Source organism: Equus przewalskii, chromosome 1, assembly GCF_037783145.1.
Source record: "Equus przewalskii isolate Varuska chromosome 1, EquPr2, whole genome shotgun sequence".
NCBI lineage: Eukaryota > Metazoa > Chordata > Mammalia > Perissodactyla > Equidae > Equus > Equus przewalskii.
In genome coordinates this window covers 176,503,269-176,521,707 of record NC_091831.1, presented here as the reverse complement: position 1 = coordinate 176,521,707, position 18,439 = coordinate 176,503,269, and the positions used below count along the sequence as shown (strand labels likewise).

General features: G+C 35.9%; 1 protein-coding gene across 9 annotated transcripts in view; it reads right to left on the bottom strand.

Moving 5' to 3' along the window:
* The window catches only part of LRFN5 (leucine rich repeat and fibronectin type III domain containing 5), a 249,267-nt gene that overhangs the window by 127,898 nt on the left and 102,930 nt on the right, over positions 1–18,439 (bottom strand). For 7 of the 9 annotated variants that reach the window (XR_011542599.1, XR_011542596.1, XR_011542602.1 and 4 more), the window contains one exon: positions 9,910–10,085. The exons of the other annotated variants lie outside the window; for them this stretch is intronic. The gene's annotated coding sequence lies outside the window, so the exon portion shown is untranslated. The remainder of the gene's footprint in view (positions 1–9,909; positions 10,086–18,439) is intronic. 9 annotated transcript variants of the gene reach the window in all.

Genomic DNA, 18,439 nt, shown 5'->3' with positions numbered 1-18,439 from the left:
TAGTATCAAACAGTATTTTCACTGCTCTAAAACTACTTTGTCCTTTGTATATTCATCCCTTCCCCCACTGCCCCCAAACCCCTGGCAACCACTGATCTTTTTACTGTCTTCGTAGTTTTGCTTTTTCCAGAATGTCGTATATTCGGAATCATACAGTATGTAGCCTTTTCAGATTGGCTTCTTTCACATAGGAATAAGCACTTAAGGTCCCTCCATGTCTTTTCATGGCTCAACAGCTCATCTCTTTCTAGCAGTGAATAATATTCCATTGTCTGGCTATACCACAGTTTATTTATCTACTCACTTGATGAAGGACATGTTGGCTGCTCCCAAGTTTTGGTAATTATGAATAAAGCTGCTATACACACGTGTGTGCAAGTTCTGTGTGCATGTAAATTTTTAACTCCTTTGGGGAAACATCAAGGGGCATGATTGCTGAATCATGTACTAAGAGTATGTTTAGTTTTGTAAGAAACAGACAAAACATCTTCCAAAGTGTCTGTACACGTTGCATTTCCACCAGCAATGTACCAGAGTTCTTTTTGATCCGCATCCTCATCAGCATTTGTTATCGTCAGTGTTCTAAATTTTGGCCATTCTAATAGGTATGTCGTGGCATCTCATTGTTGTTTCAATTTACATTGCCCTGATGACATATGATGTGGAGTATCTTTTCATATGCTTATTTACCACCTGTATATCTTCTTTGCTGAGGTGTCTGTTAAGGTTTTTGGACCATTTTTTAAACATATTGTTAGGTTTTTTTATTGTTGAGTTTTAAGAGTGCTTTGTATATTTTGGATAACAGTCATTTATCAGATACATCTCTTGCACATATTTTCTCCCAGTCTCTGGCTTGTATTCTCATTCTTTTGATGTTGTTTTTCACAAAGCAGAAGTTTTTAATTTTGATGAAGTCCAGCTTATCAATTATTTATATCATGAATCATGTCCTAGGTGTCATTTGTAAAAAGGCATCACAATACCCAAGGTCATCTAGGTTTTCTCCCATGTTATCTTCTAGGAGTTTTACAGTATTGCATTTTACATTTAGGTCTCCAATCCATTTTGTGTTAATTTTTGTGAAGCCTGTAAAGTCTATGTCTAGATCCATTTTTTTTTTTTTTCTACGTGGATGTCCAGTTGTTCCAGCACCATTTGTTGAAAAGATATTCTTTGCTCCATTGTATTGCCATTTTTCCTTTGTCAAAGAACAGTTAACTGTATTTACGGGAGTCTATTTCTGAGATCTCCTTCCTGTTCCATTGATCTCTTTGCCCATTCTTTCACTAACACCACAATGTCTTGATTAACGTAGGTTGATAGCAAGTCTTGAAGTCAGGGAACACCAGTCCATCAACTTTGTTCTTCAATACTGTGTTGGCTGTTCTGGGTCTTTTGCCTCTTCATATAAACTTCAGAATCAGTTTGTCAATATCCACAAAATAACAACAACATGCTGGGCATTTCATTGGGATTTCATTGAATATATAGATTAAGTTGGTAAGAAATGGCATCTTGATAATATTGAGTCCTCCTATCCTTGAACGTGAAATATCTATTTACTTCGTTGTGTATTTACACTTTTTTAATGTTTCACTTGTATAAGATCCTTTTACAAATTTCAGAAGTTACAATTTTTGGAACATTTAAAATATTAAATTAGATATTGGAGTTTTTAATACAAGATAATAATTTTGTATAATTTTAATCAAACTTATTTTGAGATTTACTCTTGTTTTCAATTTGCACTAAACTTCTATTTATTCAGAATGATTATAGCATGCTGGTTAATTTACATTCTAGTGAACTGAAAATTCCCATATGTCCTAAACATAGATTGCTAATTTTCAGTGAATTGCAGCATATCAAAATGAACCAATACTGAAAAGAGAAACAAGATATAAATCTCTAAAATTAACTACTCCTCATAAGGATTTCCAGTGCCGTGGAATTGCTATTCTTGCTATTTCTAATGTATTTGATGTATCTATTTTTAAAGTAAATATTTGATAGTTGTTTGTTCTTTCTTGTGTGAGTATTTTGCATAAAAGTGCATTGCAAGTTATGTAAATAAAGGTGCTTTTGGTTGACTTGGAGTAGACAAAATTAGAGTTTCTCATACAATAATAGTCCATCTTATGGACTACAGTTACTATTTTGTTAGTGCCTGGACTTATTCCAAAAGTGACTCAAGAAATATCATTCTGAGAAACAAAAGTATTAAAAAAAAAAGTATTTGAGTGAAACACCTGTCTAGATCTAGAGGACAAATGATAATTTCTGAGGTCTAAAATATATGAGAAAAAATATTTACTTTTCACATGGGTATCATGTGGTAAAAATAAATTATAAGGATGCTACCAAGACTGGATAAGGGTGAGCTATACTTAGACTTGGTGATTGCTAGATCCTTACTCAACATTTTCTTCAATATCTTCCTTATTCATCATTACTTTTCATTATGAGGCGTTATAGATTCCCTTACGTGAATACTCTTGTACAACTGCACAAGAAGTCATATATACAGATTTTGTCCCAAGATATTTAGAAATCAGGAATACTACTGTGAAACTGCCCATAAACTATAGTAAAGCATTGCTGAAGAATGTTAAAGAATCTCTCTAGAGTTATAAGAAGAGCTACTGGTATGTCAGGATGAACAGAGAACAAAGCCAAGCCATGATTCAGATGGTGGACAGTCTGCTGGACTCACTTCTATGTGACTCGTTCTTGGATACCATCTTCCAGGCTGGGGTGTTGACATAGCACTACATCAACAAAATCCATGAATGCCATAGGGCCACTCTCATTATAACTATAATTGTTATGCACAGTCATTCTTTAATTAAATCTGACCTAAAATTCTGAGATTCTACTGCTCCATTTCAAGATGCATATAAGAAATATTGAAAAATGCTTCATAACATAACTTTGATGAACTGAAAACAGTACATTAAAAGTACACATAATTTTATTCGTCAGTATTTCCTTTTCAGCTCTCTCAAGTAGAGAATTCTCGTTATGAAAAAGTTTACTGTAACTTTCCGTTTCTTCATAAATAATGAATGCGTGTTTTCAAACTGTGGAGTATTTCTGTGTTGGAATCATTATTGTAGCAGGTATTGAAATAATCTAAGAGGCACTCATTTGCCTGTAATGGAACTCTATCTTCAAGACATAAATAAGTAAGCAGGTATTAAAAGGTTGTTTTCCAGATATTAAACAGTATGTTAAGGCTTCAGGATTTAGCATGGTCCGTATTTGCATGCAAGTAACCAAAAGTAAAGCTATATTCCTATTACAGGTGTAGAACTGCCTGACACTGAGAGGAATAGCCACTTTAAAGAAAATGTTGGAGCCGGCCCAGCAGCATAGTGGTTAAGTTCATGCACTCTGCTTTGGAGGCCTGTGGTTCACAGGTCTGGATTACGGGTGTGGACCTACACACCGCTCATCAAACCATGCTGCAGTGGCATCCCACATACAAAAATAGAGGAGGATTGGCACAGATGTTAGCTCAGGGCCAACCTTCCTCACCAAAAAAAAAAAAAAAAAGTTGCTTTCCCCTCAGTTGCCAAATCCTATGTGCCCGATCTTTTATTGTATAAGTACAGGATAAAATGCATTTTTATGTCAAGTAAGTTACATCTTGAATATTCCTAACAGTTCAAAGGTAAGGTTAATTAGACAAATGAGAACAAGCCATCACCATAGAGGTCACAGTCGCCATCCAGCTGTCTACGTAATCAGGGCTGTTGGAAGAGGTTATCAATGGAGACTACCCCATCCCTCACCTCCTGCTTGTCAGCACCCCCAATGGCGTGCTTTATTTATCCCTTCTTGGTGATACGATATCTTCAACACCACTGAGGTTCTTAAACATTCCAGATACTAAATACCTTTGTGTTAAAACCCTATTATCCAAGTTAGCACTTTTCAAAATCAAGTTTTCTTATATTATTGTTTTTAGCTAGTAATGATATGTCCACAAAATCCTTGAATTTTTTTAAAACATGTTTCTATGTAGTTCTAACTGTAAATTTCATTGTGTTTTACCCCTTCATATTATAAAGCATTAGAAATATTAAGTCAGCGTTTATGATCAATATAGTATACACAGATTCATCCAGTCTCTGAGGTTCTTCGCATGGTAAATTGTGAATTTCCTCTAAAAGAAGCCTTTGTATTGCCAAAGTTTTCCTTCCTGTAAAGTCTCCCACATTGTGTCTAATAATGATGAGAGGTGCATCAGTTCACCCAGAAAATTCTAAATCTGACATATGCTAAAATACCTCTAGCGCAGCCCATGTAGTATAAGGGAGGTTAACTGTGTGGTCAGTGGAACAGGTTGCTCATGACAATAACTGACATAATAACTTAGGGTGAGTCCATACAAATCGGAATTTTTCCAATGGGTTTCACAGCCAATGCTCTACAATTAAGCTCGTTGCCATGCACCTAATGTCAGCCGCCAGGAAGACTCTCCACACGACATCAACGTCTCCTGGTCCTAAAAGTAAAGTAATCGTTATCTTCTAAAGCAAAGCATTTATTCAGACCTCTTCCCAGGACACTCCACAGTAAGAACTATACTATTAGCAGCTGCAGGGCCAACACAAACTGCAGGCCGAGAAAGCAGAGGCCTTTCTCCATCAAGTACTGCCGGCTAAGACATTTTTAGTTTTGGTGTCAGTACTTAAGGGCTTTTGGGAGAGCTGTGCATTCTCTCTCCAGCTTCTGGAATTTTTACCTAAATGAGACAACACATCAGCACATTAACAACAATAATCCAATGCTGAAGCCTAGCTCTGCGGCCCAAACAAATTCTCCTTCCAATAAGAAATATATCTGCCTATTCTCAGATGGAAGGAACCTCTTTTTCCACTGAACTCACATGACTATCTGTCACTTTTCATCACTATTTACCTTAGGGTAGCTCTCTCTGCATTGTGATACCCTTACCTCTCCTACTGATCTATAATGATTTTTTAAACAAAAATTCCAGTTTGATTCATTTGTACCTGCTTCATAACAGCAAGGACAGGGTCTTGATGCATCACCTATCGGAAAACAAGGCCCTGTGGAATGGTGCTGAGACTAAGAGGGGAGAGGGGAGCAGAATCAGGTCACTGGAAAAATAGACACCCTGTGCAAAGGGCGAGCCTGCAGTAAAACAAAGTCAAACTTTGACAACAGGAAATGCAAAAGAGAAGCGAAGAGACCTAATAGTTGACACTTAAAAATTCTCTTCCAGTTGATATCCTTGGGATTTTCATTTCTAAAATAAAAGCAAAAGAATGCTCATGGTTTACATAATAGACAGTAGCTTCCTATATTTTAGCAACCAATGCCTTGGACTGAACATTCATATGTACACAGTTGAACTTTCATGTTAACATTTACCATCATCAATATAGAAGGAAAGCAAGTTCACGCCACTACTTGCAATGCTATTAGTCCTAGAAATACAGAGGTCTGGCTCTTGTCAGTAGGATCATAGTTTCAGGGACTTTATAAAAAAAAAAAAACTATGACACGTGTAAGAACTATCCCTTAAGTCACTAAAGAAAGGCCATCAAAACAAACAGCAAGTCGGCAGAAGGGCAAAATTTAAGCAGTAATTTAGCAGTGCCAGCATTTCCTGTGCGTTACAGTTTTCTCTCCCTGATAGTCTAGTGAATTTTTTCAGATCTCAGGGAGGCGGTTCTATGCCTGTGTTCAGAGAGTTGAAAGAGTAAAAAGGGGTTTCAAAGTTGAGCAAAATGACATGGATCGTGACCTTGCAGTGCTTACAATCTGGAAGGAAGTCAACATTAGTCAGATGACTGCACAAAGAAACACAAAATTGTAATGAACTACAGTTATATGAGACCATATAACAAGAGGAATCAATCTGGTCAGGCGGGGAAAGAAAGGCTTCCTTCAGGAAGTGACTATTGTGTTGAGACACTGGGCAAAAATGAGTTGGGAGTGGTGATCCTCTTAGGGAGAAACAACCAAACACAAAGACCTAGATGAGAGGTCACATGGCAGGGAGGCAGGAAAGAAGAACTGAAAGGCCTCTGTGCCTGGAATGCGCGAAGGGAAGGGAGCATGGTGTGAGAGAGTTGGGGTATTTAGAAAAGTGGGAAACCATGCAGGGCATGGTAAGTAGTGATAAGGAACTCTGTCTATATTCGAAGAGTAATGGTCTTTAAAGAGGTGTTACATCTTAATTTTGTATTTTGTAAAGCTCTCCTGTGCTGTCTATGGAGAACAGACAGACTAGGTGCACCAACGGAAGTGGGCAGATCATTTAGGAGGCCTCTGGAGTAGTCCAGGGGAGAGATTATGGTAGCTGGGACCAGAGTGCTGACGATCTCAAATGGAGAAAAAAGGATGAATTCAAAAAAATTTTTTGTGGGTAAATATGACCAAATTAGGTGATGGAATTTGTGGAGTGAAGGAGAGAGGTGACAAGACAATTCCTAATTTTTCTGGTATATGGTGAGGTCATTTACTGAGCCCAAGAATATCGAGTGTATTTGGAGAGATGACCAATAGCCCAGTTTGCAACACGTTAAATTTAAGGCCGTTAGGTAATCAGATATATCAAGTTGGAATTGACTGGCACTGAATACACAAATCTGCGAGAGTCATTATAAAGTTTGCTTTCTCTGAGAATTTTTCATTCTCCCTTCTTTACAAAATGAGCTCAGCATGATATAACATGTTCCCTCTCTGTTCCACCTTTCGGGATTATTGACCCTAATTCACGTAACTGCTTTAGCACTCAAAGCTTGCATATTACTTTGTCTTATCGATAACCCTAATTTTCCTACCTGTGATTTTGTGGCTGAAGTATCTGGGATGATTGCAAGCATACAAATATACACCTAAAGATATTAAGCATAAAAAAAAATGTATCTGGTTGAGAGCACACACAAATTTTTTTTAAACTACCTCATAGAGATAATACAAAAATCAAATTTAAGTTTATTAAAAAGTACTGGAAAGTGTCCAATTATAACGTGTTGGTCATTTTTTTTTTTAAAGATTTTAGTTTTTTCCTTTTTCTCCCCAAAGCCCCCCGGTACATAGCTGTATGTTCTTCATTGTGGGTCCTTCTAGTTGTGGCATGTGGGACGCTGCCTCAGCGTGGTTTGATGAGCAGTGCCCTGTCCGCGCCCAGGATTCGAACCAACAAAACACTGGGCGGCCTGCAGCGGAGCACACGAATTTAACCACTTGGCCACGGGGCCAGCCCTATGTTGGTCATTTTTATCAGTGGTTAAGCCACTGTCAGTTAATGTTACCAGAGTTGATAATTTACAAACTTTAAACATAAGGGAATTTGTTTCAGAAAAATAAAGGTATTTTAAATAGTTTACTTAATGTCATTAAGAATACTTAATAGTTAGAAGGTATATTAGCCTTGTAGAGTGATTATCATTGCTGTTATGTATATAACAAATTACCTTTAGATACATATATACATGTGTATATATTTATACAGGCATGGACATCTGTTCTGACTATCTTTTAAATTCCTCAGTGCTTTAGTTAAACAAGAAAGAACAGCAGAAACAGTATTTTACTGGCCGAGGCTAACTGAAAATTCCACAGTAAGAAAAATAACCATCATAACAACCACCACCACCTCAACAGTCCTGCACTAACAACTAATGGATATTCCATTGCCTCATTATTTTACTATTTCTCCATTCATTACCTTCCTCAAGCAAGTTCCAAGTATTCCATTTATTTTTTTAAAGGGATTTTAATGGACGTGCTATGAATTTTCAATGAGCTATTTGAAATTTGAGGAAGCTAATTAGGAACACACTTACTTTCTCTTTTTTGAGGGCCAGTAACTCTATGCAAGACTTCCAGCCTAACGTTACTCCCAAGAAAAAACAGAAAGGGGAAAGGAGGTTCTACTTTTATAGACTAATGGACTAGCAATTAAAAAAATTGAATTAAGCATTAACTCAGAAGAGTTGTTTTCAATATATAAATTATTTCTGTTTAGCCTATTGCCAGGTTAATTAAGTAAATCCTTTGGCTTTGATTATAGCCATTAGTAAATGAAAATGTATTTGAATTCACTAATTCTTATGATTTACACTAGGGAATCTATGTCAGTAAATATAATTCCTTTGCTAACAGCTTTCATAAAGTCAGATGTTTTATTTAGAAAAAGTCAGCCTTTATCCATGGAAAACAAAGATTCATTAATTGTCTAATCAATTGTTGGGCAGATAAATCTCTGGAGTTTCTTGTGGGATTGCCTTAAAAAACGAACCCTATACATTTTCATATTTTCAAAATATGTGAAATCACCTTAGGCTTAGCCAGGGTCTTCCATTTCTTTGCAAGAAGAAAAAGATGAAAAATCTAGAATATTTTCTTCAAGTTGCTTTACTTAATAAAAGCTCAAGGACCAAAGCAATGAAAACAATTCTCAAGATAAATGAATAAATCATGCACAAAAGGAGCACAAGGTAATAAAATATACATAGAAAAAACCTCCACTAAAATAACGATTTGTAATCTATCTTCTGCAGAGTCAGACTCATCATTTTATGCCACAGTTATAGTTCTAATGAATTAACCTCAGTATAACCTAATATATCCTTTTTGTTTATGTCTTAAAAGTAGTTCTTCCCCATTACTTTGAGCACACTAGCAACAATATACTGGCTGCCTGTTTTAAATCTTCTGCAATTGGTAGCACCATGATTCAGAAATAAATCCTTCGCAACAGTCTCTATGTTCCCTTAAGGACATAGACCTTTTTGTTGTTTGCATACTGAAGCTGTGGTATGTTGCAAAACAAAACTAAGGCTATTAAATATCTCCTGCCCATTGCCTTCCAGGAAATTTCAATTGCCAGGTGCCTAATTACAGACACATAATCTAAGCTCTATCAAACGTTTGCTCTCTATAAAATGTATCCATAATCATTTCTGTGTGTTCACATTGTGATGCAAATATAACCTTAAGAGCAGCAAGAGATGCCTTTATAGAATATTTGGTAGAAAAAGAAAAAAAGAAATACATCAAATTTAACCCAAGTAAGCTAGAAAAATGGCAAACAGTAGAATCCTAACTATGGCCTAGGAAAGTCCAAACTTTTCCAGACAAATTTTCTTTACTTTTCGAATCCCATGAACATAAATAATCATATAATTGATGCATTTACCTGATTTATCCAGTAATTAGAAAGCCCAGAGACAAACATGGAGCTGGGAATTTTGTTTTGGGTGGCATACAGTACATTATGTTACCCATTTTGTAGACTCTTCATGTCCCCTGATTTCAATTCATTTTTCTACCTGTGCTTTCCCTTTTCTTTAGTTTTTTCAGCATGCATATTTATAGGCTACCATAAACTCTCCTTCAATGACCCAGAGAACATGTCATTCAAGAAACTAACCAATCAGGAAAAGTGCTATTTATCCCACCAGCCCCATACCCTCCAGAAAGCAACAGAGATCACAGTCTTGGAAAGAGTACTCAATTTTTAAGAATCCAAAGACCAGGGATTTTATTCCATCTTCATAACTCATTAGCCAAGCAACTTTGGTAAAATACTTGGTCGTTCTGGATCTATTTGCTCATGTGCAAACATTATTATTTTGATCTCTACCCTGTCTATGCCTCAAGGCTACAAATATAAATTATGACAATGCATGTGAAACAATTTTGGAAAAAATCAGAAAATTCCATAAAGATGCAGGTTATCAACATAAAAAGTGGTAGACTTTGATTCTCCAGAAAGATAGGATTCAGAAAAGAAATGAAATAATCAGTGATGAATAATGCTGGCTTAAATTGTATGCTAATTTGCAAGATTCCCAGTTAGCCTCCCCTAAGCGTGTTTAAACTCACTGGCAACGATCAAACTGAATGCAATCGACTTACTTCTGGAGGCTGAAGAGTTCCTCACGGCTGTGAAGGAGTCAGCACTCGGCCTGGCTGCTGCAGAAGACGAACGGGGTAGGAGCATCTCCGAAGCTGATTCTGAGGATGGCGTCGCAAGGAAGGGTGCTCCGCCACTACATATCTTCCCAACACCTGGCAGAAGGGTGACAGGGACTCTTCAAAGGAGACAAGCACAAAAAAGCGTATCAAAATATGCTTATGAAGAGTCTGTGAAAAATATAGTTGCTGTTAACTGAGTGATCAATCGCAAACTAGATCAGGAATATCACTAAGTAGAATTTAAATAGATTTGCATAATAAGGCTTTGCAGTGGAATGTGCAATATGCTCTGATTCCAATAGATATGTCAGCATTCTGCTTTTCACTTTTGGAAGTTTTCTTATCTCATAACTGAAGATAGGTAAAAAAATCAATGAGACATGGTTCAATTTTCTTTATATTTCAATTAATTCAACTTGCAGGCTAATGTTTGAAAAACTTCATAAATCAACAAACGTTCCCCATCACCTACTATGTACCAGAGGCATGGTGCTGGGCACATAGCAGAGAACGGAGCTCACAAGTCCTGCCTTCATGCAGCCAATAGTCCTATGTCATCTTGCCTGTATTTTCTTCAATAGAGAAAATCTATTTCAACACATAAGACTACAGAAGAAATACACAGATGTACCATTTGTATCTTAACTTCATGTCAGAAGACTGCTGATTTCTACCTATTTCTGAGGTTCCATGTCAATCTAAAATAGCAATCGACCCAGCTCTGTGAGACTGTATTTAACTTTCTTTCCCTAAGATCTATATAATAGTTCAATTGATATTCAACCACTGTCACTGTTAATGCAGAAATAGGCTGAGCTTTTTAAAATGTTCTCGAAATGCACAAAAGCATTGTAATTTTACTTTGGCTATGACTTATTTTATCTGCAGAAGCAAACATGGGGAATGATACAATTCCGAAGTATAATAAAAAGCAGAGAGAAGATGATACACCAACGACTCTTTTTTAAAGATGTGTGAATGCTCTTATAAAGCCAAAATTTAAGAGGGTGCTTATAGTGTCCTGAAATATCCAATAATTAGGACTTTTATTTATTTATTTATTTTAATTAACTAATTAATTAATTTATGTATTTATTTTATTTTTAAAAAGTTCAGCTATTTCCTTAATTAATACTGAATTGACTCAGAAATGCTAAAAAATCAATGCACAGGTTCATGGTAAAGTTGAATAAAAGTAAATTATAGTTTATTTCAAGTTATTTTTATGAATCTGTCAATCAATGCTATTTTTCAAATTTATATTTATTATTAAAGATGTTTATTACAGAGTTAAAGAATAACTCAGACATACCCCCCACATGCGAATATAAGTTAATTGTATGCCAACCACCCTGAGATAGCTATTGTTTTCCTTTGCATTTATTTCATTCCATGAATATTTTAAACTAATTTTTACATTTATATATGCGTGATAAAAATACAAGAAATCCAAAAGTAAATCACCCTCCAAAGCAAGATATATCGCCTCAGGAAGAACCAATTTCACGTTTCAGAAATATTTCATCTCAGAAATATTTCATGCATAATAAGCGTGTGTGTGTATGTAGATTTTTATACACATATGAGAATACTCTACCCTGTTTTGCCCTTTTCCTTTCATTTAATACGTCATGGAGCTCATTCCATTTCTGTCTTCTATCACCCACTCATCCATCCTGTCAGTGAATATCTATCACACACACACAACATAATCAGCTCATAAAGTGTCCCAGTTTAAAATTAGAAAGTTTCCAGGATTTTGTTATTATAAAATGATATTATCCATGTCCATATACAAGCATCCATGCACACACAAGTGAATACATGTCAAATGAATTCCTAAAAGTAAAACGTTTAAGTCAAGAAGCCTCCTCGTTTTTGAAACTGATTATGTTCCCTTCTCTGTAGGAACGAGGTAGTATAAAGCAAGAGCAAATCTGAATTTATAACAATGTTTTATATTATTGCCTTATGCTAGAAAAGCATAAATACCTCTAATTATTATGCTAACAAAAAAGTGGATTGATAATCAACAGTATTTCCAAGTCTTCACTTTAACATAGTAACTGCCACAATCCTATCTAAATTCCAATTCCCCAGAGAAAGTTCTTTTTATGTATGGTTACATCATTTAACAACAATAACATTTTCCTTTTTTTTATAATGTTTTACTAAGCACTTACTATGTGCCAGCTACCAAAAAACATGTATTAACTGAGTGATCAATCACAAACTAGATCAGGAATATCACTAAGTAAAATTTAAATAGATCTGCATAATAAGGCTTTGCAGTGGAATGCACAATATGCTCTGATTCCAATAGCTGTGTCAGCATTCTGCTTTTCACTTTTGGAAGTTTTCTTATCTCATAACTGAAGATAGTTAAACAATCAAAAGAGACATGGTTCAATTTTCCTAAGATTCCCCCAAGAATCAAAGGAGGTAAATACATATTTCTATATACTGCTATAAAAGGCAGGGATAGAGTAGGTGAACTAACCTTGGCAAGCTCATACATCTAGTACCTGGGGCTCTCACCTTGGGCTACCTCACTCTATATTAATCCTCTTATATCTCTTGATGCAAGTGTAGATTTCACAAAACCATTACAGGATTCTATATAAAGAAACGCAAATAAGGTGCCATATTTTCTTCTTAGTCTATATATTTTGGCGAGTGCAACGTAAAAATAAGAGATTTTAGACTGAGATTCTAATACTGCAATTTTCCAGTGTGATCTTATAAAGATTTCCTTTTCTTCTTGAGAGCATAGTGAAATAAAACATTTTAGGAGAATTTCTGATCAGTTCCTTGGTTCCAAATTGTTGCTATGCTGGCCTTCTTCCAGCCTTAGAAAATTTGGCAACTGTTATTGCTTATGTACATGTATTCCCAATAAATATGGTTCCCCCTCTAACAATTATCTTGGATGCCAATACTGAATTCTGAAAGAACTCAGGAAACATGGGCAAAATTCTGGAAGTTATTAGTGAATATCTTCTTAAAAACTGAGAATCATGACCCCTTCCAGGTCCTTCCCCGCTACAACGTACCGTCTTCCCCCTACAACGTCTCTCTAAGTGTACATCAGTTGGCCAAACTTACACTTTGATTTGATCTCACTATCAGTAAGAGCAGGACTTTAAAGTCTTGTGAACCTGGGTTGGAATCATAGCTATGACCATATTACTCAGTTTTCTTTTTTAAAATGAGAAAACAATGTTATAAAAAGTTGAAATTATTTCAAGGCATATTATGTCTGAAAGTACCAATCATGGTGCTTCATTCATTGTAGGTATGCAATAATGTTATTTCCATCAGGAAGTTCTTCCCAAGGCTGCCCTAAGTTTTAACCCAGTGAACACTAAGGAAATCCTTAAAATATTTGAAGATAACAGTAACATAATCATAAGTATTCCTTCTAATTTAAAGATCCACAGAACTTGAACTATTATGAAGCCATCAAATGGTATCATTAACGATCTTTCTCATGAGGGAAGTATTCTACATTAGTCTTTAATTATATTTACCTTGTGCTGAAAATGATTAAAAATTAAACATTTAGTCGTCCAGTTATTTGATCTACATGATGCAAAAATCCAGCTGTTTTGAAATATGTAAACAAATGAATCATATGGTTTCACTGAAACTCATTCATTCAATCATTCACTATTTAATAATCATATAATAATATATTGTTCGGCATGATATAGCCACGATCTTTAGTGGACTACTCCAGAAATGAGGGTAAAATATAAGAAATCCTATTTTGTTAAGACAAATAACTTGAAAAAATTTGGACCAGAAACATAGGATGAAATTGAAAATTATTTCACATTAATGAGTTTTTTAAAAGCATAAATATTCAGAGGAATTCATATAAATACTATTACTAAAACATGTTGCCTCATCACCAGTACTGCTAAACCTCATCTAAAAATTAAATTAGAGACACTGATTGAATATGGAAATGCACTTATGTTATTGGATAAAAGTGTAGTATCATATGCTCAGCTGTAGGAAAATGTTTACAAATTATTATACACATCCAGGATCACATGATAAACAAATTAATGCATCACTAGAGCATTTATTGCTTAATGTAAATGTCACATTGCAAATGAAAACAACTAATCACTCCTTTCCTCTAACAGCAAGAGTTCAGCAGTTAAATAAAGCATAAATCTCAGGGACCTAAAAATTGTATTACTGCATTGGTAATATCCCGTTAGCAACACAAGAAAATAACTTTAAGTGATGCGGTATTTCAGTTAGTTACAACCCAAGGTGAAGAGCCTTTCTGAGAGGGGCAGAGGCTGGGCGGAGGCGGTGTGGGCTTTGTATTGCTTTTTTAAGGAACTAACTCATTCACTAAATATCATAATGACAGTCTAAGTAATGACTTTTCACCATGAAAACAGATACTAAATTACTAACTGATTTTGTGAAGAAACAAAATGCATTATCACAATTTGAGTTTAATTACAAAAATTCTAACTCCTGGATTGTGGTTGCAACATTCTTATACAACAATAAAAGAAATGTAAAATGAAGCTCAAACGAAGATTTTGAGCTAATGAAATATTTTTCATTGTATAACTAATATTTTCTTAAATGATAGTATCAAAAGAATCCAAAATAGTAACAAAAACTACTTCACTATACAAATCCTTCACAAAATAAATTTACTCTGCTAAAAGTTTCCTTGAAATTTCTTTGACTTTCAAAGTTCAGAAAACATTTTTTTCTTCCAAAAGACAATTTTGAGAAGCACGTCTCCACCCCTTGGTGAAGTGACAGAATTTTCCTTTTACTTTTTCCTGTCCTAGCTCATGGTCAGCTCTGACAAGATAACTGTCAGTCCTGCTCTGCTCCTTTGAACACAGGGGAAAATATAATGCAACATTCTTGATACTCTTAGTGGTTCAGCAAAAGTCGGAAGACAAATATGGTCACACTAACCTGCACGTCAGTGTGTCACCTTGGTCGTGATCTTTTTCAATTAAAAGAGAATACCAGCAAGTTCTTATTGACACAATGTTTATTTAACTATGTGTATCTCCATAGAGCCTTTCCTTCTCTCCCCGCTCACTCCTTTCTTCTTCCCTGCTTGCCTAGTCCCTCCTTCTCCCTCCCTCCGTCTTCAGGGACTTTTACTGATTTAGTTAAAAATTTGTCTCTTAGTTTTAAAATCATTATGATAATACCTACATCATAGTGTTATTGTGAATATTATTTCATATTACACGTATGCACACACCTGTGTATGTGAGTAATGCATGCACCCAAATACTGTAATTTACAAAAAAAAAGTTTTATGTTTTATGGAAATCAAAAGTCTCTGCATTTCAACCTATTTCCACCTGATTTTTGACCTCTTTCCACTCCTTTCTTCAGGGTGCCAACTAAGTTTTATATGAAAAGGAGATGTCAAGTCTTTAACATTAGTGCCCACTGGCACTGGTGCTTGCTGTATACATCAGCCCAGCGGATTCTTAGAGAATAGTAAACCGCCACATCAGCGTCTTCTTCAGACACTTGTATCAGAGGGTTTTGTCTCCATCTGACCTCTACCAATTTTATTCCATGATGCATCAGTTTATTTAGACCCTTGCTATCTGCCAGCTCTCACCTTCCCTCTCTGCCTTCCTCCCGCCTTTCCTTCTTCCCTCCCTCCACCTCTCCTCTCCTCTCTCTCACCATCTCTCTTTCTCCTTCTCCCTCAACCTCTCTCTCAATCTCCCTTCTCCTTCTTTTCTTCCTTCCTTCCCTCCTTTCTTCCTTCCTTTCCTCCACAACTTCATCTCTTGCAGGTGAAATAAAAAAGAATTTCATAAAGAAACGATGGTACTGTATATCTCCTAAACCTAAGAATTTTAAAAAACCCATTTAAATAGAATTTCAAAACACATATATTATGTACTCTCTTCAGAATTCTGAGTCATGTGGAAATTTGCAGAAGCCCGATCAATTTTTAATATGCAGATGAGAAAGTGCATCCCATTTGTTTATTAATATTCATTATACAAGTAACATTTCTTCTTTGAAATTAAGTAAAATAGGTAGGAGTTAGGGATGGGGGAGAGGGGTGGTTGTGGCTATAAAAGGGTGGCAGGAGTTACTGTGGTGACAGAACAGCTCTGTATTTTGACTGTGTTCAACATAACTACATATGTGACAAAATTTAGAAAACTAAATATAAACACACACAAGTATATGTAAAACTGGTATAATATGAATAAATTCAGTGGATGACAGCAATGTCAGTTTCCTGGTTGTGATAAGAGATATTATACCACAGTTATGCAAGATGTTATCACTGGGAGAAACTAGCTGTAGGGCATATAGAGGTCTCTGCATTCTTTCTCACAACTGCATGCAAGTCTACACAAAGGTGCATCACGTGGCTCAGTGTGACCCTTACGAGGCAACAGCTTCAGGCTGCAGTCTCAGTATCCATTAATACAAAAGGAATATCCAAAACATGAAGTTTAAGAATTGCAGTGAATTATGTGGTCCTCATCAAACCACATAGTGTGTCTCACAGGAAAACTAGGAAAAAAAATTAAATCCATTAGTCAATGAAAAGGACTGAACTGCTGCATACTTTGGGCATGGTGGCGCATCAGAGGCATTACTGTAAGGGACCGTGATCAGAGCGTGCCCCAGGAACATGATATGCTATACTATCCAACTGCTGTGTGCCCTGCTGGGCCAACGTTAAGCAGTCTCTACCCGCCCTTGAGTGAAACACTTTCCTTCGTTAGTCATAAAATCAAAGAAAATGTGGATTTCTGATGCTTGGGAAAAGCTAGGTGGTTTAAGAATGGGAGAAAGTGCTTAGTGTGGATGGGAATCATCCTGTGTGTTTTTGTTGCATTCATTATTGTTTGTTTTTAATTCATTATTTTAAGCTCTGATCAAAATGCCTAATAAATTATATTAAAAATCTACTTAAAATGCATAAATCCAAACAGATGAATCTATGATATAAGTAAATTGAACCTGACACATAAAATATGTCTCTATATGCATAAAGTAGATATTTCTAAAATGCACAATCACATAAGTGTGTATCAGAACATTACATGGGGCCCAGCCCAGTGATTGAGTGATTAAAAGTTCTACGTGCTCCACTTTGGTGGCCCGGGTTCACAGGTTCAGATCCCAGGCACAGACCTACTGAACTCACCAGCCATGCTGTGGAGGCAACCCACATACAAAATAGAGGAAGACTGGCACAGATGTTAGCTCAGGGCTAATCTTCCTCAAGCAAAAGAAAGGAAGAGAATAGGTAACAGATGTTAGCTCAGGGCTAATCTTCCTCAGCCAAAAAAAAAAAAGAAGAAGAAGAAGAAGAAGAAGAACATTATATAAAAATATATAGCAGAATATATATAAATATCCCCACACAGGGAGAGAGAGAGAGCACGCTTTATAATGGTCACCATAATAACACTGGACTAAAGGCAGGGAGTTGAACAGGAGGCTGTAAGTCCCGAGCAACTGTTGAGCAATTGTAAATTACATTCACAGTGGGTTAAAAGAAGATTCTGGAGCAATCTCAGACAAACCAAGGACCACCTGGAGATTGGGAGTTGAAACCATTGCAAACATGCTGATAGGCACTAGGGGTGTGGAAAATATCTAGAAGCACAAAGATACCCCTTTGGTAGGGAAGGAAGACTGAAAGCCATGTTTGAACTACAGGGAAGAAAGAAGAAAACGGAGAGAGGTAGTACATTTCGATGTCCCACTAATGATACATCATGTGGTTCACCTCTCCAATTGGCTGAAAAGCTCTTTCAGGTCCAGAAACATCAAATGGATAATTGTATGCCCCACAGCATCAAGCCCACTTACTTACATACAACAGAAACTCATGAAACACAAATTAAAGATTTTTAACTGCAAATAAAGGAAAATTACACACTAAAAAAACTCAGGGAAGTTACATTTCTCTTGAGGAGAAAGTTGCTAAGAGAAAAGATGACTCAAAAAAGAGAAAAACATCCTAAAAGTAAAATCCATGTGATGCAATTAGAAATGATTTTGATGACAAAGAGGTTACTGGAAAGAAAGTTAAAGAAACCATGAAAACTGTAGAGGAGAAATTCTCCATAAGGTGAGATTGTAAAGTGGTATGTATAAAAGACAGAAGGAAGGACGTAGAACCAAAGATGAATATCAAATAGTGTTTGCAAAGCACTTTCAGATACATTATTTCATTAGACAGTAACCCTGCTGTCCTTGGTCTTTTCTTGTTCAGCATTTAACACTGACTTGCAAAAGGACATAAGAAACAGCACTTATTAACTTATTAAATCTGAATCTGTGACCGACACAAAACTGGGATTTAAAAATGTCTCCATAGGCTTAATGGATGAGCCAAGACTGTCAAAATGAAATATAAAAGTGCCAAAGGTAAAGATGCCTAGATTCAGAAACTAAATTCTTAAAAGTGCAGAGT